Below are 27,685 nucleotides of genomic sequence, written 5' to 3' on the forward strand. Positions count from 1 at the left end.
TTTCCTCACTGCAAAACCCGTTTATTCTCTCTTTTACCGTTAGCTACTCTTCCTCCTTCTCTACATTTACACCTAAACCTTTTCACCTCTGTGCCAGCCCAGATTGCAGTAGCAATACTAGTCAACCAGGTGCCTCCTGTTCAGCCCGCTTCTGCTCACAGAGATTAGAGCTGCACAGTACAGAACTAGGGAGCTATCCTGACCACTAGGCAATACAGCCACACTGACTGTCAACGCACTTTTGCCAGATGAGATGAAGGCGCAGACCCTAGGAATTCTGATGTAAACTTTAAAAGATATAGTTCCAGTTTCTTACCTGCTGGTTCCAATCATCTTCCCAGCTTGGAAGGGAATTCTTCTGACAAGCATTGTCTCTAATGCCTACCTTTAATTCCCATTTTCAGGAAAAGTCTCATCCTACCAGTGGAAGGAGCTGAAAATGGATCATCATTTTCTGAGAGACTAGATACTTCTTGGGTAACACTGTTCCAGTTCCCCTAAGCAACAGCATCTCCAGTCACAAAATTTACTCACTATGGATTACCTAAAATTGTAGCACGGTGGTTCTCAAATTTTGTCAGACGACAAACACTTCAATTTTTAAAAAAATCATCTGGAGAGATTCTGATTCAGTGGGTCTGCAGGGCAAACAGTGAACTTCCATGTCTAACTTCCCAGGGGATGCTCATGCTACTGGTCTGCAAACCACCCCTTAAGAATAATTGTTAAAGCCCACGGTTTTAGAAATCGTGTTTATTTGTTTCCCTTCTGGAAGGTAAGCTTTTCAGTTGCAGGAACAGTTTTATTCATTAATATGTTCCCATGACCTCATACATCACTTAGTTAACAATCAATAAGCATTTGTTGATTGAATGAATGGTAATGTCGTTTCTAGCTTTGCGATACTGATACTGCTTCTATTGGTGAAATCACCTACCTGCATATTTGAGGATGGTGATATGACTTTATTTTTCATACATGAAGTGTTAGCATTTTAATATATAAATACTAATAAAATATTACTTATTATTCTTTAATAATTTCAGCATGATATATTGCTAACAGTCTCTGCAGAAATATTTTTTACTAAATCACTGTATATATATGTGTGTGTGTGTGTGTGCCCACGTGCTGGGTTTAGAAGAATACTATTTTTCTTTTATTATACGTGAATTGATGGTATAAAATTGCTACATGAAATATTTGGCAGCTGTATACCTTGCAGGCAAAATTAATGAAAAAGAAAAATTTATAGAATCTAGGCTAATTTGAAAGTGTGATGAAACATGTCCTCACAAATTGAAGTTTGGAGAATAGTCGAAAGTACAAAAATGCATTGATAGTCTTTCTGAAGATTTCCCCCTATTCTGTCTTCTGCTCGTTAATTGTTAAATTAATATTCATTTAGATTCTAGTTGGCCTCTTTAATGCCAGGTTCCCAAACTCAAGTGGAACTAAAGGCAAACTACCTTAATTTTTCCTCTTCTACATCACTCTTAAAGTTTTTAAACCAGCACTACTAATTTTGAGAAATTAGCAAACCAAGTTACCCTGGGCCATGACTTAGTCCAATCTCATTAGCTAAGTGACGCCCAACCACAGTGTCACCTGTCTTACTTAGAGCGTGTAATTAAGAGGCCAACGAAGGAAGTAGTGTGGTTGAAGCTACTGCAGAACTTACATGTGTAACAATGAGAAACTGCAGCAACTCGGATTACTTAACCTTGCGAAAGAGAAGGCAAGTAAATAAAATTAATGCTACAAAAGACATAGCAAAAGCTGACAAGTTTCTTCCTTGAACTAGTCCAATGACCCATCAAAGAAGAGTCACTGAATGGTATTAATGGCATATAAATTTAAAAGCAATAAAAAGAGATACTTCACCATCCAGCACAAAAATCAAACTATGAAATTCTTAACCGCTGAACATAGTGTTAAATTCCAGTTAGATTTTTTTTAATGACTTAAAAAATTTTATTTTATTGTGAGTGAAAAACTCACAGTGGACTTAAAACTAAGATTTAAGGGCGTATGTTAAGTTTTGACAGCTGAAAGAACCACTTACTCAACGGAAGACACATGGCTTTTTGATAATTTTACATAATATGGAAATGCCAGGCATTACTGATAGATAAAAATAGTGGGAAATGTGAAATGTGAAATGTCCTGTTTGTGTCCCGTTGGAGGAGATATTTACAAAATGAGTCAAAGCAAAAATCCCTGTTATTACAAAAGGTTTTTTCATTCTTGCTGAGACTAAAATATTAAACTTGATTTCACTAGGGAATTGCAACTTTAGAAAATGAAAACCACACCAGAATTGGGAAGGTGTTTTGCAATCTGGTCCTAGTCAAAGCTATGAACTAGGTGCAGCTTTCCTTTGAGGCTAGCCCGCTCCCCTCTGCTGTCTAACACAGTACTCTCATTCTATTTCAGGGTTGCCCACTTACGGAACAGGCTTCCAAATCTTGCAGGGTCCAGATCTCTAATAGGTGATGATTTGCTAATCCTGTGAAGTAAACTGTGCTGATGTGTGTCGTTCCTAATAATTGGGTAGGGTGCTGGAGACTACGACTTCCTAATTCAGTTAGTGAGAATTGCCGTCTCTTAGGATTACAGGAGATCTTAGAGGTTATTTTCCACACTGTGCGAGAATCCCATGGAAGGTTCCTCTTCAGCAACAGTTCCTGTGACGGGAAGTCCTCCACTTCACCAGGTGGGGAAGTTTTAGACATTAAAAGGTATGATTTATATTAAGCTAAAAATCAAGAGGAATCAGGATCCAGAGGAAAGAATATTTGCTATGGAGAAGATCCAAGGCTAAATTCCAGCCTCCCTTACTCACTATCTGTATGAATCTGAGCACGTTTTGTTTTTTTAAACTTCACTGACTTCAGTGCCATGATAAAGAGGAATAAAAGGAAAACCTCAAAGAATCATGACAATCTTAATTGCTAAATATTTTTAAGACAGCATATAGTGCTGAAGGTACATAGTGATGATCCAATAAATCATGTACTAATTCTATATTTTCTCCTGTTATTCCTAGTCTACTTCATCCTATATGAAACATAAAATTGTTCTGTTCCTTTTATTTCATGACAACTTTCAAAATATCTAAACCTAAGTGTCATACTTCTCCTTTTACCACTTGCTTTTTCAGCCTAAATGTTACCATTTCTCTGGGCCATTTCTTGTATGGCATGTTCTTCCAATCCCTTCCTATCCTTTTTTTTTTGTGTGTGTATTGCACTCTACTTTATAAATATCTTTATGGAACTGTGGTGCCTGTAATTGAGGCTGGTTCTCTAGAGATGGGTTATATAAAATAATTTTTAAGATGTTTATTCGTGTTTGTTCTCCATTCCCTACACCATCTTATCTTTCTCAGTCCCTTTCCCCTGCTTCATAGCATCTTATCATTATTGGAAATATTTTCTTCATTAATGAGCTGGCTAATTAATTCAACAGGTATACGTTTGTTTATTATTTCTCCCTCTTATTTGGACATAAGTTACATTATGGCTGGAATCCAGTCTGTTTTGCTTACGCTCTTATAAAGGCTCTTAGTACACTCTTTGGCATATAAAAGATGCTAATGATTACTTGATAAATAATGAATTCAAAAGCACCTTGAGAAATTGAGGTAGAGATGATGATAACTGCATACCACAGAGGTACTAACTCATAAGTCTTTCATAAAAAAGTAATGGCTTAGAATTTTAAATTTGTTTTTTAAGGGTAAAAATGTACATATGATAGGAAAAAGAGAACAGTGGAAGGAAGTGGACATATCTATCTTTGATGCCACTGATCACGCCTTCCTTTGGGTTAGACTACAAGGGGCTGCTCTCCAGGCATAGAGACTAGTCTCCACCCAGAGACGGAGGAATTCCCTCTGCACACAGAGCAGCAAACTTGCCCAGGATTGAGGGGACCCTCCTCCGCCCAATGCCAGCTTTGGCTGGCAGATAAAGGGGAAATTTCTGGGTCCTGACACGCCTTGGGTAAGCAGTTGTGGCCATATGTCCTTTGTGAAATGAAGATTGCAGTAAAAAATATAGTAGAAAAGTACTTTACAATTTAACAAGGTAATTGTTCAAGGTACTGTTTAAGGGGCTAATTTAGTATATAATAGTCTATGAAATTTAAACTGTTAAAATCATTTTTTGGTATCTCATTTTAAAGTGAGTGTCAGGCTTAAAAAATTACACTGACTCTGAAAATATCTAATTCAAATGTCTTTAGTTGCAGCTGGGATGAGTCTGCTCTTTTTCTGCACATAGAAATAGAAGCTTCTAATATACACAAAATGTTATGATAACTCACAGAGAAAAAAATGTGACAATGAGAGTGTATATGTCCATGAATGACTGGAAAATTGTGCTGAACACAAGAATTTGACACAACATTGTAAAATGATTATAAATCAATAAAAAATGTTAAAAAAGAAAGAAATAGAAGCTTCTATCAAATATTATTTCACCATACATAAAAACAATTTGTGTCACAACAAACCCCCAAGGGGTGGTTCTAAACTATTGAGAGAAAAATATATTTTTGGAAGGAAACATCTGAAGATACTTTATTTTCCACTGCTATTTTGCAAATGAAGTGGGCTTGGTGATTCATTGACTTAAATGAAGAAAGCAAAAGGTTAACTTTTAATTTTTAAAAACTGTGTCAAATTTTTCTATGCTTAAGGAATAGTTAGTTCAGGGGTAGTCAAAGTCTAAGGGCTTTGGAAGAAATCGAGCTGAGAACCTCAGGCCATCTTAGGGCAAATGGAGAAGACACCCTCCTTCTAGGTGGTCTAGCCACTGCTTGGTGTCAATGCATTTTGCCACTAAGGAATACAGGCTTAGTGTTGTCAGGTCTTATGATTTTAAGAGAAGCTGTAAATCTGTATTGTCACCTAAATTTCTTAATACTTAAACACTGGCAAAATATACAAAATGTAAAAGAAATCATTGGATTACCTGAACATATTATGTCTGGGTCATATCTAGTAATGTATGAAGTTAGAGAGTGAAAAAGTTCCTATTTTACCAATAAAGAGAAAATTTCTCTTCAGTATTCAGAAATAAGGAAAATAAAACTATAATCAAATATAATTTCCCATAAGATCATCAAAAAACCCAAAACAAAACCATAAACCTTAAACAGACAAATGTTAGTGTTTGCAAGAAAACTATGCACTTTTGTTACAGTATTGGTGAGAATGTAAAGGGTAAAAATCTTTCAGAAGCCCAGTTGATGGGTAGCTATCAAAAATTTTTAAAATTATATATATGTGTATATACACATATGTATGTATATTACATATATATTCTTGGACTAAGCAAGTCAATTTTTAGGAATCTGTTTTAATGAAAAACTCACCTATATGTACAGAAGTAATATGTATAAGGACGTCACTTTCAGAATTGTTTATAAGAGCAAAAGAAAAAGGAAGATACCCCGATATAGGTGTTGAGAAGGTGAGGGAGTCAATAAAGGTGGTCCATCTAAATTATGAAATATTTGACAACAGCTGAAAAAATGTGGAAAACCCATATCTACTTATAAGAAAAGTGTAAGAGATATAATTATAAAAAACAACGTTGAAAGTATGGGTATAGAATAATTATGATTACACGAAGATAATATTTCTGTACATACATATGTATGTGTGTTAAATATTTTAAAGAGTACTGGGAGAGTGGGAATAGCGTTATTATGTTTTAATAAAATAATTCTATGTCGTATGTTAGTTCTTAGCAAAAGAACCAGGTGGGCATAAAACAGAATTTTTTAACATATGTTGTCTTTCAGACGGGAACTTAGAATGGACAGGTAAGAGAGGACTTCAACTTTTTTATAATTCTTGCTTAAATCTTTCCCATAAGGGTATACTCATAAATTGTTACATACATAAAAGGAATAGTCAAAACAAAACAAAATGAAGCCAGTAAAATGGGATTGTCATAATGATGAAAGATAATAATATGAAAAATAAATAATTGCTTATTGGTTGAAATTATTAATTAAGCTGATATGGAAGCTATGCTATCATACACAGAACTCTGTACTGAAATGATTTAAAATATACCTTTTTTGTCTCACTAGGTTCAAATCTAAGGCAATCAGCTATGTGACTTTGTCCAAGATTTGTATATATAATAAATTTTTACTTATAGCATCTTACCAATGATAATTGATAATGGGTGTAAAATACTTAGTATGGTTCCTAATACATTGAGTAAATTCTGTAAAAATAATGGCAATTATTAGTCATTGGAGATTAAAGTTATGAAAGTAAATCAAGAGGATTTACTTAAATATCTGTGAATACAATATTTTTTTTGAGAAATACTAGGAAGCTACTGTTATCTCATTATCTGTAATGCCTCCAACCTTTATTCAATCAAAATAATTGTTGTTTTCCATAGTTTCTTTTTAAATTTAATTTTACAAATTTTAGCTGTATGGCATTATAATTTGACATCTGTATACACTACAAAGTGACCACAAGTCTAGCTGACATCCACGACTATGCAGTTGACATTTCTTCATCCATTTCACCAACATCTAAGGTAACCACTAATCAAATCGCTGTATCTATGAGTTTGTTTTTGTTTTATTTTGTTTGTTCCTTTGTTTTGTTTTTGCAGATTCGACATATGAGTGATACCATATGGTATTTGTCTTTCTCCTTCTGATTTATTTTACTTAACATAATACCTTCGAAGGCCGTCTGTTATATAATCCATGTTATTTTTGTAGTGGGTCAACAAGAGTACACAGATATCTGGCTATGGGAAGGTTAAATATTCAAGATGATGTGTTTGTGAAATTCCTCTTGCCCCTTTAGCTGCTGTTTTGGTATTAGATAGGTCTATACATTACAGGAAAAATATGGCAGCAAAATATAGTCTATTTCTCTGACTGCTGACTTTGCAACAGAGTAAATTTCATCAGTCACTTCCATGCATCTTATAAACATGCAAGGTCATAATACTACCTCTAATAGTGCAGCTCTAGAGAGAAGTCAGTGTTTGGCCACTGAAACCAATAGTGATTATTAGGCAGTTTTTCATGACAGCCTTATGTGGAAAACAGATGACACCCAAACACACACTATATCACCTGTTTGGCCTAATAAACACTGGGCAGAGGTGTTCAAGGATGTATTTTGTTAATACAACATGTTCATCCCTCCTGGAGAAGCATCTGCTAAAAGATCATGCTGGCTGAAGATAATCAGAAAACCAAATATAAAACTGTCTTTGATTCAAAAAAGAGAAAAGAACAAGTAATGACAGATACTGAACAAAAGAGGTGATAGAAGCGACCAAAACAAGGAGAGACTTCAGAGAAGTTGCACAAGAACATCAAGAGCCTTTTAATAATTAAAGTTTATCAAAATAAACATTGCTTTTATTTATACAAACATGTTTTTCTGTTTTAAAATGATAATCTGCAAAAGTCACCTCACTGACAGTTAAGAAAATCTGTTTACTATTCCTACTTCTGATTAGAGAGAACAGAATTTTATTATAATTAAAATCAAGAAATTCATTTCTCCCACAGCAGTTTCTACAGCCATTTCTTAAAAATCTATTTTTTAATTGACAAATGTGGAGCCTTTAAATTAACTAATGTTTGGAAGTAGGAAATCACAAGTCCAGATATGCTAGATTCTGGTCAGGAAAATATAATCTTTAATTTACCTGCTTCCCCGCCCCCCAGGACATAGAAGAAATTTAAAATGCATGCCTCTGGAAAAGGTGCGGATTTGAAATAGAACACCTGCTAAGCCCTTGTTTTCTTCTAATCAGTTTCTGATTGAGAAAATTAGACACACACACAATATGTATGTGTTACATGTTAAGAATATTCAAGCTAATTTATTTTTCTTATTCATACTGAATTTCTATCCCAGATCTCTTAGTTGCTTGAAACCCATGCAAGTTTGTAACCTTGAGACATTTATGTCTGTCTTTATTTTATATTCTACCAAAGCAACAACTTATTTGGAGAGATACTGTATAAATTTCAATGAAAAACTAGTAATTTAATATTACTGTTTTATATTTGTTATAATTATCCATTTAATAACATTATAGTTTTATATAATTGGCTACAGTGTCTTGCAGTTTATAATATAGTATCTTAATCAACATAACATTCAATACATGTCTGCTGAATGTAACCATAATGAACTGCAATACATTTAAGCTGGGTTTTGCTATTCTGTTAATTTCACTTTTTGTAATATTTGTAATAGATACCTATTGCTAAAATATTTCCACCAGTTGAGAAAACTGAAAGAACTCCGTGTTCTGCTAGTCCCTGTCTTCGTCCACACAAATAAACACTATTTATAGAATCTGAATCAAAGACCCACTTTTTCAAGGAAATTCTGTATTGTGCAAGTGAATTATTTTCAAGCCTGAAAATGAGATTGAGTAGTAGAATCCAAGACCTCTAACTTTGAGTTCATCATTGCCTCTTAGGAACTACCTGGGAAATGTCTTAACTGCCAGGATAGGGAATGAGGATGTCGTATAACTTACTTACAAGTCCTAGGCCATGGAGAGCTTTAGAAATTAAAATGAACACCTAGAATGACTTTTGGAAGCCAGGGCTATGCACGGAGCATCTGTATAATGTGCTCTGTGTGGCTGGCATTGCTAAACAGACAAGCTGTCACATTCTGTACTAGCTGAATATGCCAGGGCTCTTCCTCTGTCACCCAAGGTAGAGGACATGGCAGTAGTCAAACCTCAAGGTGACAAAAACCTAAAGGAGTGTGGTGAGCCCTGTATTACAGAGGAAATTTACAAGTGTAGGTGGGAAGAAGCATCTCTTGCCACAGCACCTGTATCATAATCCAAATGCATCCTTGGACTGAGAACATCACTATTAAAATAAAGGAGCATTGTAAATGACAGGGACTACTCTCAGTAAAACAGATTTTAAAATACAAAAGCAAACTTCTAGAAAACGTCATCTTACATGTATCGAAACAAAATTTTAAAAATTATTTATAGTACTGCAATAAGTTAGTGGGAGAAAAGAGTAACATATTTTGAAATTCAACAAAGAATGTTAACCATGAATTTAACAGACTATATGAATATACTTCAACTTATTTTTTTAAGTAACTTTTATTTATTTAGGAAAAATTGTGTTGTTTTTATTGCTTATTCTAAAAAAGCCCAAATTATTTGTTTTTAATTTTTATAAATATTACCTTTATGAGCAAAGAATCCTTTAAAGACTTGCATATGGTTTTAGGATACAGTGTATGAATTATGGCTATTTGGTGCCACCTAGTGGTAGAGGGCTTTCAAAATCAGTTTAAGTTACTTCTGCTTTTAGAAAATTTGTAATGAAAAAATAATTTAGAGATGGCTAAGCTGTCTCCTGAAGGAGATAAAAGTTAAGAGAAAATATATTTGGCATTATAGATATTAACTAAAATTGTCTCTTACCCTCAACATTGAAGAGACATTTGGTTTGACTGATACAGAATGCTTTATGACCAAAAGAGATTTTGGGGTTTCATTCTATTTTTATTGTTTTATTTTTTGTTGGCTGGTTGACTGATTTCTAAAGTCAAAGATAGATCTAAGAATGATATAAACTTAGACACAGTGTACATCTCAGAATTAATTATTATTAATTATAGTATTATCAATATAATATGTGTCACAATGATATGACATATTATTCTGTGGACAAAGTGATAATGACATGTGCCTTAGAGCATGCAGAAGGTATAAAAGTGCCAGATTTTTTTTTCCAGAATTCAGGGATAATGGGCATTCCCATTATTTTAGTGGTCACATAAACATATCTCCTGCCCAAGTACCTTTTTCTTTAGAGAAGCTGTTCCACTCACAGCATCTAGAAGAGAGGTCATCCCTGGGATACAGCTAACTGGACTTCAGTGGGTACTGGGAAGAAATGGAAATAATTGAATTCTCTCTTCTGGTCTTTAGAATGGGGACACTGAGAGGCTAAATCAAATGAATGAAGGTAAGAGTTTAATGTGAAAATTCCTGATAAACCAAGGATGATGCTACTACAATGGAATGCCAATGTCATTTTCAAGTTATGGAATCCATAAAGAAACAAAATAAGTCAGTCTTTAGAGAAATTAGAGCAGTGGAGCCATGTGGAGGGAGAACAGAGATGAGGACTCCATATTTTATGAGAGAAAGGAGTAGCCTTAATTCTCGACTTCCAGTTCCATTCTTCCTGTCCCTTTAACCTGTGGCTTGTCCCTGGTTGTCCCTGATAAACCTTCAGATAACTTCCTTCTTACTTAACCTTGATCCTTTAAATCAAATGATCCCACATTATAGAATGGGATACTTCAATTCTGAAATATTTCAAATCTGGTAAAATACATTTCACCAGATGGGAATGATGTCTTTCCCAAAATGTCTGTGAATATTGGATGTCACCAGGAAATTATAGAAAATTTGACTGAAATTTTAATTTTATACTGAATTTCAATGATCTTTAACTGTGGCTTTGATAATATTTTAAGAATTTTCTTCCTGTTATTTTCCTTTCCCTTCTTCCTGTTCAGCAAATACCTAACTTCTCGCCTCATAGGAGAGGTGTTTGGATGTAGGGTGTGTGTATAGGCTGGGCTGTGTTCATATGGGAGTTTGGGGTTAAGATTATATGGCATAAGCCCAAGCCTTGAAGAAAGAGACACGAGAAAGAATTTCTCTAGTCTAGAAGAACATTGATATTAGAAAGTGGAGAAGAGAGGGGCTTGTAGGACGGACTAGAGAAAAGAGGGACAGTTAAGCCCTATTTCTTGAAAGCATTGCTGAGGAAGGGGATGGGCATCCCTTCCTTGGTGATAAGACCCCAGGAAGGAGATGGCTGTATATTCTGTCTAGGCAGAGGGGACCATATACAATCACAAAAAGTTTTCCTATCTCCGTAATACCTCAAAAGGACCAGCAAAGGGCTCTGAGATGTGCAGGGCCACGTGGCCAAGCAGAAAGACCCGTTCCATAAGACAACAGTTCTTGCACTCCTCATGCATGGGCTGAGATTCCATCATAAAATGCTAGAATATAGTGTTCCACTGCTGTTTTACAAAAACCAGTATCTGCATTAATTTTACAAACACGTTAAGAAATTTTATTTTCTACTTTATGGGCTCAGCATGCTTCTGCTGCACAACTCTGCTTATTTTCTACTTTTGGTGTATCTCCAAAAACTGCCTTCAGGATCACCTTAGTGCTTATTAAAACAAATAGAGATTCCCAGGCTGCACCCCAGATGCTCTGCCTCCCCAGGGTCAGGGCTTAGGGAAACTTCTTGAAAGAAGTGCCCCAGATTCTTCTGATTTGTAACCAACTTGGGAACCAACACTTAGGCTGATTAAATCGTTGAAATCACTCCACGGTTAAATCGGTCTTTATTTCTTAAACCTCTTTTAATTTGGAGGACGTTTATAGGTGTCTATGGGACATTTGTTTGCCTACAAAAAGCAAGCAGTTGGATATGCAGATCTGAAGTTCCAAATAGATGTCAGGGCTTCAGATACACATTTGGAGATTTTAAGCATACAGATTTTAAATGGTATTCTAAAACTCGAGAAAGAATAAGTTCATTCAAAGAGGCTTAGAAAGAGAAGAGCAAGGCTAAGCGGAAACACCTCCGTTTGTGGGAGAGTGACTGCAGGGCGAAAGGTCACACCTGCTCGCAAGTGTAACTCGATTCATCTAGTCGTCGTTGCCTTGGTTGACTTGGTCTTGTTCTATACTTGGTAGTTGTCTTTCTGCATCTCCTGAACTCACTGGCCTCACAGACCTTGAGTTTAAGTGCCCCCAGGCATCCTCTTGTTCCTGTTCACTACAGATGTCTTAGATGGAGTCTCAGCTTTTTGGCACCATATTACTTGTAAAGTCTTTACAGATCAAACCACTGGCTTCAATCTGTTGACTTCCTAGACTGGAACAGTCTTGCAGGTGCCTAGGCCTCCCTGACAAACACAGGGAAAGACACGTGGTGGAATGCACTGGTTTGTAAACTTTTCTTGTAATCAGTGGGATCAATGTTTCAGATGAGCTCTAACAGATGAGAGACAGATCAGGGTGGTTCTGACTCAAGGTGAGTGTATGTCTCAGGACAGGGCTCGCTCAGACCCACTCTTACTGCCGTGGCGGCCCCTTAGGCATCTCTTTAGAACGCCAGGCTTTACAGGACACAGAAAATCACTGTTACAGGGTAAGCAGTATGCGCTTTATGAAACCAAGGGTTTAAACCCTGATTCTGCAGCTCACCGGCTATTTATCTTTGGACCGATTGCTTAGTCTTTCTGAGTCTTGTGTTCCTCAGCTATAAAATACAATTACTTCATGGGCTTGCTAGCATCAGATGAGATAATGTGTCAACGCACAGCTCAAAGGGCATGGGAGCCTCAGTAAATGTTAGTTTTCTTGCTTTCACTGTATCTTGGCCTGGTGGACAATTTATGGAGTCAAAATAAAATAACAGAGGCTTAGAGTGGGAAAGGGTTGAGAGGCATCTAGGCCAGCCACCTCGGGAGTTCCTTTTGAGATGCCCACATCAGATGGGCATTTAGTAACTGCCTGAAGATTGCTTAGAGACTGAGAGCTTAATTTCTTGGTGTGTGTGATGGATTCTCTTTCTCTGACATACACTTTAGACTGAGCCAAATATTTCACAAATTCTTCTAAATTTTATTCTTTAGACCAGCAGATGTAATGGTAGTCATTCAAGTTTTAAAGCCAGATTATCAAGTATTATGTAAACTGTGATCTCATTTTGGTTAAAAGATATATAAAAATACTCACATATGCGTATATGGGTATAGACATTTGTTATGATTTATATTAAAATTTAATAGTTGTTAACTGTGCATTGGTATTATAGAAACATTTCTTCTTCATAAAAATTCTATATTAATTGATTTTCCCTCTAATAACCATGTGCTTTCAAATATATGATATTTTTATCTATTTATTTATTTGGTCTTGATCCTCATAACAATTTTTAATGATAGATAGAGTAGATGTTATCTTTATTCTGTATACACTCACGTACCTGGAACTCAGAGGGATGAAATAATATTCTGAGAGTGATTTTCTGAGGTTTGTTGGAAAAGGTGGAACCAGATTTAAGCTCAGGTTTTCTAACTCTTATTCTTCCCACCACACCTGATGTTTTGTTTTGTTTTAGTTTTTTCTTTATGTCTAAATGTCTCTGTTTCCACAGTTCTGTCCCTTCTGACACAACTCAGATTTCCCATCATTTGGGTCACTCTACCCTGTTAATTTTCTAATTAAAATGCAATATCTGGAAGTATGTGTAATATTCAAGAATACTCTGAAAAAAAAAAACACATAATAGACTAAATTACCTTCCTTGCTTAGCACATCACACAGATTAAATTAAGATATAATGCTTTTGTTAAATATGTATGTTTTTCATCTCTTTTTAACATAACATTTTATATTTCCATTATGAATGTCATATATATTCAATGTATGAGATTTGCTAAGTATAGAAAAAGAAGCAAAAGATCACTCATATATCATCCATAGTTCCTCTACCCAAAAATAATTTCTCTAAATATTTTGTGTCTTTTCACACCAGAAAGGAAGGACTTTGGGAGCAGAACTTTGATTTATTTTGTTCAGTGTTCATTCTGTGCCTAGATTAGTATCTGGTATATATTAATAGGCATTTAATTAAAATTTCTTGGGAGATTCCTTAAAAAACTAAAAACAGAGCTTCCATATGATCCAGCAATCCCACTCTGGGGCATATATCCAGAGAAAATCCTAATTTGAAAAAATACATTCATTCCAGTGTTCATAGCAGCATTATTTACAATAGCCAAGACATGGAAGCAACCTAAATGTTCATTGACAGATGTCTGGATAAAGATTTGTGATATGTGTGTGTGTGTGTGCATGTGTGTGTAATACTACTCAGCTATAAAGAAAAATGAAATAATGTCATTTGCAGTAACATGGATGGACCTAGAGATAGATTATCATATGAAGTGAAGTAAGTCAGACAGAGAAAGACAAATACTATATGATATCACTTATAGGTGGAATCTAAAAAAAATAAGACACAAATGAACTTATTAATAAAACAGAAACAGAATCACAAACATAGTAAACAAACTCATGGGTACCAAAGAGGAAAGGGTTGGGGAGTTATAAATTAGGAGTTTGGGATTAGTCGATACAAACTACTAAATACAAAATACATAAACAACAAATCCTACTGTATAGCACAGGGAATTATATTCATTATCTTCTAATAACCTATAATGAAAAAGAATACATATGTATAACTGAATCACTATACTGTATACCAGAAACTAACACCACAGTGTAAATCAACAATACTTCAATAAAAAAATTGTTTAAGTAATGAATAAAATATTCCCGCATATACATTTATATTTTTGAGTACACAATAAACTCCGTTAAGTTTTGTACCCTGACATTTTCAGTTCATATCAAGTTATTGATAGTATTAGCATTCTTATCATAAATTCTATCATCATAATAATTGTATAATACTCTATTGAGGGACATGCTGTCCTTATTTTGGACATTTAGAGTGTTTTTAATATTTTGCTGCAATGACAAATAATGTCGCAAACATCTCTTGTGTATAGTTTTATAATTTGGAGGAATTATCTTTTGCAGATATTTCCAAAGTGAAATTATTGCAAAAGTGTGAGCAGTTCAGAACAAACTTTCTTCTCCCCTCTCCACACTTATACAGAATCTGAGTACACTCTGAATTTATGGTCATCTATTGTCATTGGACTTTCAGCTCTTTTCCACCTTACCTTTTACCTAGACAGTAATCAGTAAGTTTCAGGTGTGTTGTTCAGGCAGGTAGGAATTCCTGTTACTGTACATCCTCGTCTGTGTTTCCTCTCACTTCCCAACACCAACCACTTTTTCCTTTCTGGCCAAAATAAAGCAGCAGTTCCTTCCACTTTTTGCTTCAAACTACCTTCTGAGAGATGAAATTGTCAGTGAGGCAGGTCAAGAATGTGTCTGATGCTCAGCTTTTTAGTCTAATGAGATTTCTAGCAGATGTCTTTATAGTGGAAGTGCCCCATTACTGTTGTATCTTTTCTCTGTGACAGATTTTTAATCTGTGTTAAGAAAGCGATGCCCGTATCATTTGTCAGGCTGGGCAGACTAATGTTGGCTCTTCTATTGTATTCCTTCAGTTTCTTTTTCTTCATAAGGCTTTCATCTTTACCTGCCCATACATTCCATCTAGGAGCTATCTTTATGGAAAAAAACCATAAATATTTTTCATAAAAACAAAAACATAATGCATATTTAAGTTTTAATTTCAGTGGTCATACATATCAATCATAGAAAGCCTAGAAAATGCTGAAAAGTGTAAAGAAAAAAATCTCCAAATGACTCATTTAAAAAAAATTGAAGTACAGTCAGTTACAACATGTCAATTTCTGGTGTACAGCACAATGTCCCAGTCATGCATATACATACATATATTTGTTTTCATATTCTTTTTCATTAAAGGTTATTATAAGACACTGAATATAGTTCCCTGGGCTATACAGAATAAATCTATTTTTATATATAGTGAGTAATATTGGCAAATCTCAAATTCCAAAATTTATCCCTTCCCACCCCCTTTCCGCAGTAACTATAAGATTGCTTACTATGTCTGCAAGTCTATTTCTACAATGGAACACTACTGAGTCATAAAAAAGAATAAAATAATGCCATTTGCAGCAACATGGATGGACCTAGAGATCGTCATTCTAAGTGAAGTAAGCCAGAAAGAGAAAGAAAAATACCATATGATATCACTCATATGTGGAATTTAAAAAAAGAAACAAAGAAAAAGGAGAACACTAATGAACTCATCTACAACACAGAAGCAGACTCGCAGACCCAAATGACTTACAATATCACAATTTTAAAGATAGTATTTGTTAACATTTTGCCATCGTTTTTCCAGAGTTTTTCTGTGTATGAGTGTGTGTGTATGTGGTATATGCGTGAGTGTAGATAAAAGTGGAAGAGGACTGTGCATCTCTTACCTCAAGATTGTATTTCGTATCACACTATTAGCATTTTCTTACGGTTTAAAAACTTTTGGAGAAAATAGTTACGTAAATTTAATCATGAAGCAGGCTATAGCTAATTGAATCATGTTCCTGTACTCATTTGCTTCAGGTCGTCCCTAATAAAGATATTCTTCCATAAATATCTTAGGAAGTAAATGTTTATATACCCCTGCGATGATTTCTCCTAGATGTGGAACTGCCTGGAGAACATGCTGCCTGCTTTAGGCAGCGTCTGTGCGGTCCTGTATTCTTCTATCTTTGCCAACACTGAGCTTTTGTAATCTTGCCTAATTTTACAGGTGAAACTGAAGTCTTCAGAGTTTCAGTAGTCATCAGGTTATTAGTGAGGGTGGACTTGCTCATCTTTTGGGCCATTTTTATTCTTGCTTAATTCGAGCTTTGTTGTCTTTACTGTGCTTCCTTCATTTAGGAACTTGCTCTGTCTCTTATTCATATATTTTTTCAATAACTTGCTTTTTAACTTTTTATTTTATCACATGAATTTCTGCATAATTGAAAAGTGACATTGTGTTATAAGGTTTTCAGCTCTTGGCTCACTCCCACCCACCAACAATCCCATTTTTTTTCAGAGGCATCCGCTCTCATCCCTCTTAGCTGTGTTATCTGCTACTTTCTTCCATATTTTTGAATAATATGCTGGGATATCTATTTAAAATATTTTGAATTCAGACATTACAAACTTACTGTTATGAAATTAGCTATCTTATGCACTCCCTTTCCCCCAAATACATAATTCTTCCCCACTGCACCCCTCAAATATAATTAGAGCATGATTTTTGGTTAAAATCAGTAGTTGATGTCTTCGCTAGTATGGCTATATTAATATTATTTATCACAGCCCCAATTTGAGCTATTCACTCCTCAGTCTTGCTTCATGTCTGTCACCTAGAGCTCCCTTTACCCCTCTCTTGCCTGGAATTCCACGTTTTTTTCTTGAGTTACTCCTTTCAGAAGTTTCCTAGAAGAGGGTGTGCAGGCTGGGATATTTTTTGTGATCTTGCATATCGTTTAATTGACCCTTATACTTCATACATAGTTTGGCTTTTTACATAATGCTATACATATGCTATATTGGAAATAATATTTTCTCAGAATTTAAAAAATGGCTCCACTGTGGTCTAGTTCCAGGGTTGCTTTTGGGGAAACTGACATATCTCTCTCCCTACCCTCTGTACTTGACAGGCATTTTTCTCTCCACTGGCAAGCTATAAAACCTTCCTTTTACTCTTCATGCTCTGACATTTCATCCTGTTCTGGTATGGCAAATCAGCTGCCTCCTCAGCTGTTTCTGTCACTCTGCGCCTTTAATGTCTCCACAGAGTAAACCTCCTGTATTCTGGGTGGGGAAGGAGTAATCATCTAGCTTGAGAAACAAGCAAGGGGTGGTGTTTACAGAGGATAAGGGTGGTTTCCTTTGAAATTTATTCTTCCTTTGTTGGTCCGTTTATTTGTTCTTTCAGTCATTCATTTTTGCACTCAACAAACACTTACTAAATACTAAAACTGTGTCAAGCATGGGACCTGACAATGGGGATACAGTGGACATGCTCTCTCCTCTCGAGGAGTTTATAGTCTTGTTCCTTTTACCTCTCGTTAGCATTGTGGTTGTGATATTTTTTTCTGTTCTTTCACTTGAATATTACATCCTAATATATACACCTATGTTTTGACACTAATTTTAACTTTTCTCCAACCACTTGGTATATTTTCTTTTCCCCCCATGATCTGATTCAACAAACACTTATTGGCAGCACACTCTGTGAACACTCAGGGCTTGGGGTCAGGGATACACAGGCGAGTAAGGATAGTTTCTCTGCCTACACATTACTCTTCAGCGCTCTCTGTTTGCCTCTCCTGTGCCCCAGGAGGCTGAGAGAACACTGCGAGAGATTTCCTAACCTCCAGGGCTCCTGAAAGTGAGCAGGGAACACTTCTCTTTTCCTGTTAGATTCATAATTTTAGGTGGGACTTTATTACCTCACCCCATCTCCAATCCCAGAACTCTATCTGAGGGAGTCCCTTCTCTCTCTTCCTTCCAGGATCAGATGTGTATCGAGTGTGGTGGTGGTACTCAGAAGGGGGAAGGTAGGTTTGATGCTACCAGAAAGACACCTCCTTAGACAGGGTTTATGAAACTTAAAAAGAAAAAATTTGATAACTTGAGATAATGGAGGTTGGGTTCAACCATGAGAAAGGGCAATATCCCAGGGCAAAAATGAACTATGGGAAAGCACATCAATCAATGACACTCCATTTTCTTTTTCTTCTCATAATCACTCTCTCCATTTCTTTGGCAGTAAGATTGAAAAATGTCTTGTCAATTACTTTACAAGCTCTGACCTTTGTGATTAAAGCAACATGACAAAGTTTTCCCTGACTCTTGCATTTTCATGCTCTGTTACATGCACATAAGTTTTAGGGATTCTTGAATTCTTCTACTGGTCTACTAAAATTTAGAAAGCTGTCTCAGAGAATTCTTAAATGTCTTTCAAAGGAATAGTTGAGATAGGATGATCTCAGGCCACCGTTTGTGATCATCTCCAAACCTAAGACTCAGGAGAGAATACATTCACTCTTATCACAATTCATCTAGTACAGGTTTAAAAGAATTTACTGTATCTGCCAATGTCTTTGGTTCTTTTAGTTTGTTTCTTTTTTATAGGACTAACATTTCAGGAAATTTACAATTTCATCCTCATAAAATAAATTTTATGTTTGATTATATCACATTCAATATCAACACACATTTTTAATACCATTTTCAACTCTGTGTCTTTAAAATCTCCTTTTCATCATGGATCTGTGATGGTTTCATTAGAAAAATAGCAACAAAAATGCAAAAGAGAGCACAAGCAGACTTCAAGTCACAACTGTGAACACTTGCACATACTTTACATGATAAGCAACTGCCGACTTCTGATGGTAAAAGCTCTACAGATTTTGTATGTTTTTTAAGCAAGGAAATACTTTATGAAATTTTGAACTTAAGATAACATTTTTATTTGTATTTTTAAAAAATAGACTTTATATAACAGTTAAAGATTTTTTATATAAGATGAAGTAGAATTAGACAAGAGGAATGAGACAATTTCAATACTTGTTTATGAATCCAAATATGGCTTGATTTTTACTTAATATTTTTAAAGTACTTAATAATTACACAATATAATAGTAATGGTTCTCTATGTTATAAAGTATTAAATATTTAAAATGCTAGCAAATATATTATAGTAAGATACCCTTTTAACAGTGCAAAAGTATGGAAATACCTTTATTTTATCTTTGTATTACCTAAACCTTCAGCGGTTTAATCTTATCAGCTACATTGGGCAGTAGTGTTTGCCCAGATTCTCAAGCATCAACACTCTCACTGTAACTTAACATGGTCTTATGACTAAGTGTAGAATCTATTTTTAAACAGTAACTTCTGTTATAGTCCTTTGTTGCTCAGTAGATTTCCCCCACACTTATACATTTTTGCTGTTTAGAAACTCCTAGATATTTAATCATTATTTTTGTTGCATTTACTAGTTACTCATTTACTGCAATCAATTTAAAGAAGTAGATGTCCTCTATTTAAATGAGACCTAAAGGTATATTGGCTAACTCTTTCGTTTCAAAGGTCCAACAAACATAATTTTAGTTGCAGGAAATGTTGATGAAGATGATCGTCTAAGTGTGGCAGATACACTTCTGAGTCAGTAATATTGTTTCTCATACTTTTTATACTTCCTGATGCTAATGATGATGATGTATTCTGCACATCCATTTCACAACCATCTTCCCTGTTACATAACTGAGCCACTACTTTCACCTATTTTCACATGTCTTTTCAATTTCCCAAATACTCAGTGGCTTGGTAACATTTAGAAATTATCATTGGCTACTGGTTATTTTCTGCCTTTATCAACTTTATCAGACTGTTTCCTCAGAATGATGGTGACTTAAAATTCTGCTTGGTACATGCATGTTCATGTGTTCTAGTTGGTGCTTTGTCAACATATATTAAAATTTTGAGAGTGTTTTCTAGTTGATTATCTTTGGGAAATGTTCCAATTAATATATTAGATGGTTACCTTTTAATGCCACAGTGTATTAATTAAGGCTCTTTGGTTGAAAGTAACAGAAAACAACTTTATTCACTTTAAGCAAAACAAAGCAATTTATTAAGTGGCGACAAGACTGCCCACAGACTCCAAGACTAGGAAGAAGTTATAACTAGAAAATGGAATTCTGTGAAGAACTCAGATCTCTTGGCTTTGCTTATCACATTTTGTGAGTTTCTCAATAAAAATTAGACAACTCAATTTCAAAGATAAAAACCAATCTAAAAGCAATGACTAGCAGACTAAATAATGCAGAAGAACAAATAAGTGATCTGGAAGACAGAATAAAGGAAATCACCCTATCAGAACAGCAGACAGAAAAACAAACAAACAAATCAATGTAAAAGGTCTATGGGATGATATAAAGTGTGCCAACCTATACATAATAGGAGTTCCAGGGGGGAAAATAAAGAGAAAAGGGAATGGAAAATGTGTTTGAAAAAATTATGGCTGAGAACTTTCCAAACCTGAAGAAGGAAAGAGATATCCAGGTATAGAAAGCACAGAGTGTCCTAAACAAGATGAAGGTAAGCAGACCCACATCAAGACAAGAGAAATGCAAATCAAAACCACAATGAGATATCGCCTCACACCAGTCAGGATGGCTACCATCAAAACATCTATAAATACTGGACAGCTACATGTAAAAAGATGAAATTAGAACATTCTCTAACACCATACACAAAAATAAACTCAAAATGGATTGAAACCCTAAATGTAAGACCAGATACTATAAAACCCCTAGAGGAAAACATAGAACATTCTTTGACATAAATCACAGCAGTATTTTTTGGATCTGTCTCTTAGAGTAATGTAAACAAAAGCAAAAATAAACAAATGGGACCTAATTAACCTTAAAAGCTTTTGCACAGCAAAGGAAACCATAAACAAAAGGAAAAGATAACCTACAGAATGGAAGAAAATATTTCCAAACAATGTGATAAACAAGGGCTTAATTTCTAAAATATACAAACAACTTATACAACTCAATATAAAAAAAAACTACCCAATCAAAAAATACTCAGAAGACCTAAACAGACATTTCTCCACAGAAAACGTACAGATGGTCAACAGGCAAGTGAAAAGATGCTTAACATCGTTAGTTATTAGAGAAATGCAAATCAACACTGCAGTGAGGAACCACTTCACACCAGTCAGAATGGCATCATCAAAACGTCTGCAAATAATAAATGCTGGAGAGGGTGTGGAGAAAGGGAACCCTCCTGCACTGCTGGTTGGGAATGTAAATTGCTGCAGCCACTATGGAAAACAGTATGGAGGTTCCTTTAAAAAATTAAAATAAACTTACCATATGATCCAGCAATCTCACTCCTTTGCATTTATTTGAAAAAAAAAAAACAAAAAAACCCTCTAATCTGAAAAGATACATGCACCCCAATGTTCACAGTGGCACTGTTTATAATAACCAAGACATGGAAGCAACCTAAGTGTCCAACAACAGGTGAATGGATAAAGATGCAGAGTGTGTGTGTGTGTGTGTGTGTGTGTATATTTGTATACACACACACACACACACATACATATACACAATGGGAATTTATTCAGCCACAAAAAAGAATGAAATAATGCCATTTGCAGCAACATGGATGGACCTAGAGATTATACTAAGTGAAGTAAGTCAGACAGAGAATCACAGCTATTATATGATATCACTTACACATGGAATCTAAAGAATAATACAAGTGAGAATATATACAAACAGAAACAGACTCAAAGCCATAGAAAACAAAATTATGGTTACCAAAGGGGAAAGGGAAATGGATGGAGGGATAGATTAATAGTATGGGATTAACAGATACACACCACTATATATAAAATACATAAACAAGGATTTACTGTATAATACAGAGAAAAATACTGTATTTTCCTATAAAGGAAAATAATCTGAAATATATATATATACATACACACATATATGTGTGTATGTGTATACATATGTATATAAATAAAAAAATGAATCACTTTGCTGTACACCTAAAACTAACACAATACTGTAAACCAACTATAGGTCAATACAAAATAAATAAATAAATAAAATTGCACGTGTACCTTCCACCAAGCTAAGAAATAAAACATAACACATATACTTTGAGGCTTCTGGGCACTCTTCTCTGATCATACACTCTTATTCACTGTGCCATCCATTTTCCTATCTCTCCTTGTTACCAATATACTGAATTTCAAGTTTATTTCTGTGCCTATATTTGTGTCACAACTAAATTGTATGAGTCCCCAAATCAAAATTATTTAGCTTTATTGATAATTGCTATCATATGGTATCTATTTTTTTACAACTTGCTTTTCTCCCATAACATCTTACTTGTTAGAGATTTTCCTATTGATACTTTTAGCTGTAGTTCACTTCACTTTTGTGCAGTAGTTGAATATACTACACTTTATTCGTATGTTCTCCCCTTGATAGGCTTTTAGGTTGTTTCTAATTTTTTACTTTTTACAAATAATACTATTAGAAGCATTCTCATATACATCTCTGATGGGCATGTAATGGTGTTTCATTGTGGTTTAACTTTGCATTTTCTTCAGACTGAGCTTTTATATATCTGTTGACTATTTGAGTTTCTGCTTATGTCTATTTTTTTATTTTTATAACACATATTACTTCCTTAAAAATAACAGTAAAGGAAAAAATTTAAATGTAAAGATGTTAACTTTCTCCACCACCCTCAAACTTTCTCCTCATCACCCCCAAATCCATGAGCCTTATCAAAGCAGACCTGTCTTGTCTTCTGCCTGAGAATTTGGGCCTCTGTGTATGCATTTCCCTCTGCTGGACTGAGCCTCCACAGGCTCTTTCAAAGCGTCCTTTCCTGGTGCTCCTGTGGCATTCTCTATTAACACAGGAGGCACATTATATTTAAATAACTTACATTATGGTTATTCCATTCCTGCCTTTCCCACCTCCCTGCAACTGGACCTTAATCTCCTGAAAATCAGAAGTCAAATAGAATAGTTTTTGCTCTCCCAGAGCTCATCATATTGCTAGATATGAATTGAGTTCAGTAACTCCATGGAGAATTTACTAAGATCTTGGAAAAAAGTGTGCCCCATCAGCAAATCTATGAGTGGATGCTTTCTAGTGGTGCTACTAATAGGGTAGTGTTCTCAGCTATTCACAGAACTAAGACTGTTCTAGAGTAGTGGTTCTTAGCCTTGGCTACTCATTAAAATCACCTGGGGAGCTTCAACAACTACTAATGCCTGGCTTCTGCCTCCAGAGATTCACATTTAATTGGTCAAGGGTACACCCTTGGAATTGGGAAGAGTCAAAAGAGTCTCATGTGATCCTAATGTGACTAGTTTTTTTTTTTTTTTAAATGCTACGGTTTGAAAAGCACAGTATTACAGATGGAGGTATTCGTAGTTTTAATACCAAAAAACGGCCTCCGTTGCAGGCAAGGGAAATGTCTCAGAATGGTTGCAGGTGTGAATTGCTGCCCTTTTCCTAATGAACACCATTAGAGAAGCCGAGGAACCACTTAAGAGAGGTACTGTTACCCAAGGAAGATGCTGCCAATAGGTGGTCAGAACATGCTATTCACATAGTATCTCCTCTAGTAGCTGCTATAAATATAAGACTGGGGAGACCTTAACGCACCAAGGTTTCTTTTCCTCCTTTCCATTCTAGTGAACAACACATAGCAATGAGGGAAGACCAGAAATCATATGCTTTCTTTGGTGGCAATTTATCCTGAAATTCAAGGACTATCTGAAATGTTATTTGCGACAATAATTAAGACTTTGACTCATAAGTCAATCTTCAGCTTTTCAAAGAAAATAGATGAGTTTGAAGAAAGTGAAATACACTGAGTATAGCTTAAATTTAATGTTTAACACAATTCCTTAGTAAATTTATCTATTAGTTTATCTATAGTTATGGTAAAATTATTCCCAAAGAAATGCTCTTATATAGGAGCCAATTTTAAGAACCACAATAAAGTTAAACATGAAATATTCTATTCTCTAATGTCTACATCATGTTTTAATTTCCTCATTGACTTCATGCATTTCTTTACCTAAGAGATGGAGCAGGAAAGGGGTGTGTTATAGGATGAGTCAAGTGGTAGTTATATTATGTGCTGGTTAAATATTGCTGCATAACAAAGTATTCCAAACATTTAATACCCGAAAACAGCAGCTTACTGTTACCTCTCACAGGTCTACGTGTTGGCTGAGCTCACCTGGGTGGTTCTCATTTGATGTCTCCTGGGTTTCAGTTGGAAGCTGAGGCTGGTGTCTCTGAAGGTACAATTAGGCTGGACATTCAGGTGACTCATTCACATGATGGCAAATGTTGCTGCGACACAGTCAGCAGGGAGCTTACTGGGGCTGTTGGCAGAGATGCTGGCAGGACACGTGGCCCTTCCATGTGGCTTGGTTTTCTTACAGCGTGGCGGCTGCGTCCTGAGAGGGAGTGTCCCAAGAGTGAGTGTTCTAGGGTGCAGGGATTACAAGCTGCCAGTACTTTTTAAACCTGGGCTCAGAGTTCTCAGAATGTCACTTTTGCCCTATTATATTGGTCAAAGCAATCACAGTGTCCACCATTTCAAGAGTATAGAAAATAGTCTTCACTCTTTTTCAAGGTCATATTGGCAGCAAGCAAGAGATCATTTTGGGAAACAATCTATCATACAACGGCTCTATTTTTATATTTTTATTTCTGTTAATAACTTGACCAGAGAAATGTCACAGAGTTATTGAAACATTCACTATTATGGTAAAATCCTACACTAATTATTAAGACGGTATGTAAATTGTGATGGTGACTTGCTTTCATGTTGCTGTGAAGTTAGAAACGATAACTTCAGAGTTGTAACTTGAGATCAGTTTTAATAAGTGCACCTCAGAGAGATGCTTTGTTTATTTAATGAACTAACTTAGAAATAATTTTGTCTTTTCAATAACATCATTCACAAAAGTTACGCTTATTATTAGCCTGTAAATGTTCAGTACAATATTCAGCACATTATGACTGTTTTATCTTTTTATGTGGGAAGGGGGAAGTATGCAATGTTTGGTGAGAAATCCAATTCACTACAAATGTTATTTTTAAAGATGAAATAATAATTATAAGCTAACTTATTCTCTTATTTTTAGAATCCTATAAAATGGCCTCAAGTATATCTTTTTGGATGAAATATACATATACAAACATATTATTCAAGGTATGTCTTCTTGGTATGTAAGAACAAATTTGTTGGATTTATTAGACCAATAATTGTTCCATGTAGTCAACTGACTAGTGTTCTGGTATTTTAAATTGATGGGAAGCTACAAAATTCCCACATAACTTTATGTTGTGATAAGACTGTAGTATGAAATATATAATTGCTCAATGGGCATTCAGACTTGCTACATTTTTCTGTCAAAGGGAAAAATAATGTAACTAAATTCTATGCTCTCTTTTTCCCACACCATCTCTATTTTGTTAATCCCTCTGACAAGCTGAGGACATTTTTGTCAGTATATGAAGGGATGGAAATAGCATTTTGGCTATAAATGTGTCAAAATGATTGTAGTTTAAAAAATGGCAGTTTATGGGACAGAGGGTTATTCTCTGAAGAAGTATTTAGAATAATCTGGGAATTGGGAGTAAATAGGTCAAGAAGTCTTTTGATGTATTGCAAAAAGAGTCATTTAAAAAAATAAATTGATTTGTAAGGTCTAGAAAGTCACTGTGGGAACTGAGGGGCTTAATCCTAAAAACAACAAAATGGAAAATACCTTGGCTTTCACACGTTCTTTTATTCAGCTCATTTCTCATTTCTTCCTCAAGCACAAACAGGCTTCAAACTTAAGCGAAGCACTTTGTTATCACTTCCTGTATTAGATTTCCCCACATGGACACCTTTGGGAATACCTAAAAGAGAGATGCCATACAGATGCACAAATTCAAAGGCATCATTACTCCATACTGCTTTCAGAAGAGAAGAAACAGAAACAAACTTACTAGCAACATCTGAGTAGCTAATATGGAAAATTAATCAGACTAAAAGCTTTGATAAAAATATTAATGAATTGGCAGCAATGAACATTTCCCAATCAATTAAATTGGGCTAAATTGGCTAGAAAATTTTACTTTTTAAACTTCTAATTTGGCCCTATTCACTTGATCTTCCCTTGATATTCTACTTCATTCCTCAGTAATGTTTGCTTCTGTAAAGCTGATATGCCTTTATAAGAATGAACCATTATTCTTTGGTTCTAAGAGGTCACCAATGGTAAGATGCTCCATTTGAATAATAGTATTTCAGCAAAAATATTCTAATAAAAAAGATATTACCAATAGTGACCACCTGCTGCTACAGACTGTGAGACACATTTCAGGGGGAAAAAAAAGAGCTTCTTAGATTTTAATATATGGTGTATGTGTAACCTGAATAACCTCATGGTCTTCACCTTTATTCTATGTAGTATAAGGAAGTCCTGTCCCCTTGCTGGAGTAACTCCAAACTCTTCCTCTATATTTCATTTTTGAGTACCTCAAAGCAATCTTGGCCTCCCCTCTGATAGTAATGATGTAGTTAAAGCTTACTGGCTACTTTCTGCCAGAAGTTATCACTTTCCAGCTGTCTCTTAGGCTGGCAGCTAGGACCTACTAACTTCTTCCAGAAAGCTCCTTTTTAGCTCCTTGGTTTTCTGAGTCTCAGAGGCCCAGCTCTTGCTACTGTGTAACGTAGTTTAAGCCCCTTCTTTGACTCAAATGTATCTTATTGGGGCCTAAAAGAAGTCCAAACACAGCTTTTAAAATATGAATTTTTCTACTTTCCATATATAAAGGATTATATTTATTAAAAATACAAATGGAATCATGTTATACATTTTGTTCTAATGCACACACATATGTGTGTATGGATATGTGTGTATATGTGAATGTCTATTTTGTGTAACAAAATATTATAGGCAGTTAGCTTAGTAATCTACTGGATTGCACAGTGTTCTATTGTATGAATATATAAAACATCAATTAATAAATATTTATGTTGCTTCCATTTGTTACTATTACAATATTGCTACAATGAACATCTTTCACACACACATATGTGAAGATGTATATGCCTGTGTATGTGTGTGTATCTTTGAACACTAATGTGAGTATATATATACATATATATGTTAAATAAATAAATTTATTTGTTACATTCTTAGAGGTAGATCTGGTGGCTCAGTTAACATAGATATTTGAAATTTTGATATTTTGGCTAAACTGTCTCCCATACAACCTTGAAAGCAATTCTAAAGTCCTAGGGTGGAAGTCACAGAAGAAGCAAAGCCTCTTGCTTTGCGATATTTGTTTGCATAAGACACTGCATAAGATGAAGAAAATATTTAAATCTGCTTTTCCTGGAATAGTAGTATTTTGATTAAAAATCATAGTGAATAGAATAATTTT

At 35.0% G+C, this 27,685-nt stretch overlaps 1 protein-coding gene across 1 annotated transcript in view; it reads right to left on the reverse strand.

Moving 5' to 3' along the window:
* The window catches only part of FOXP2 (forkhead box P2), a 1,129,496-nt gene that overhangs the window by 518,575 nt on the left and 583,236 nt on the right, over window positions 1-27,685 (reverse strand). The window contains exons 13-14 of the mRNA XM_074367186.1: window positions 26,017-26,152; window positions 24,474-24,696 (exon numbers count right to left, since the gene is read on the reverse strand). The gene's annotated coding sequence lies outside the window, so the exon portion shown is untranslated. The remainder of the gene's footprint in view (window positions 1-24,473; window positions 24,697-26,016; window positions 26,153-27,685) is intronic.

This window comes from Camelus bactrianus, chromosome 7, assembly GCF_048773025.1.
Source record: "Camelus bactrianus isolate YW-2024 breed Bactrian camel chromosome 7, ASM4877302v1, whole genome shotgun sequence".
Taxonomy (NCBI): Eukaryota; Metazoa; Chordata; class Mammalia; order Artiodactyla; family Camelidae; genus Camelus; species Camelus bactrianus.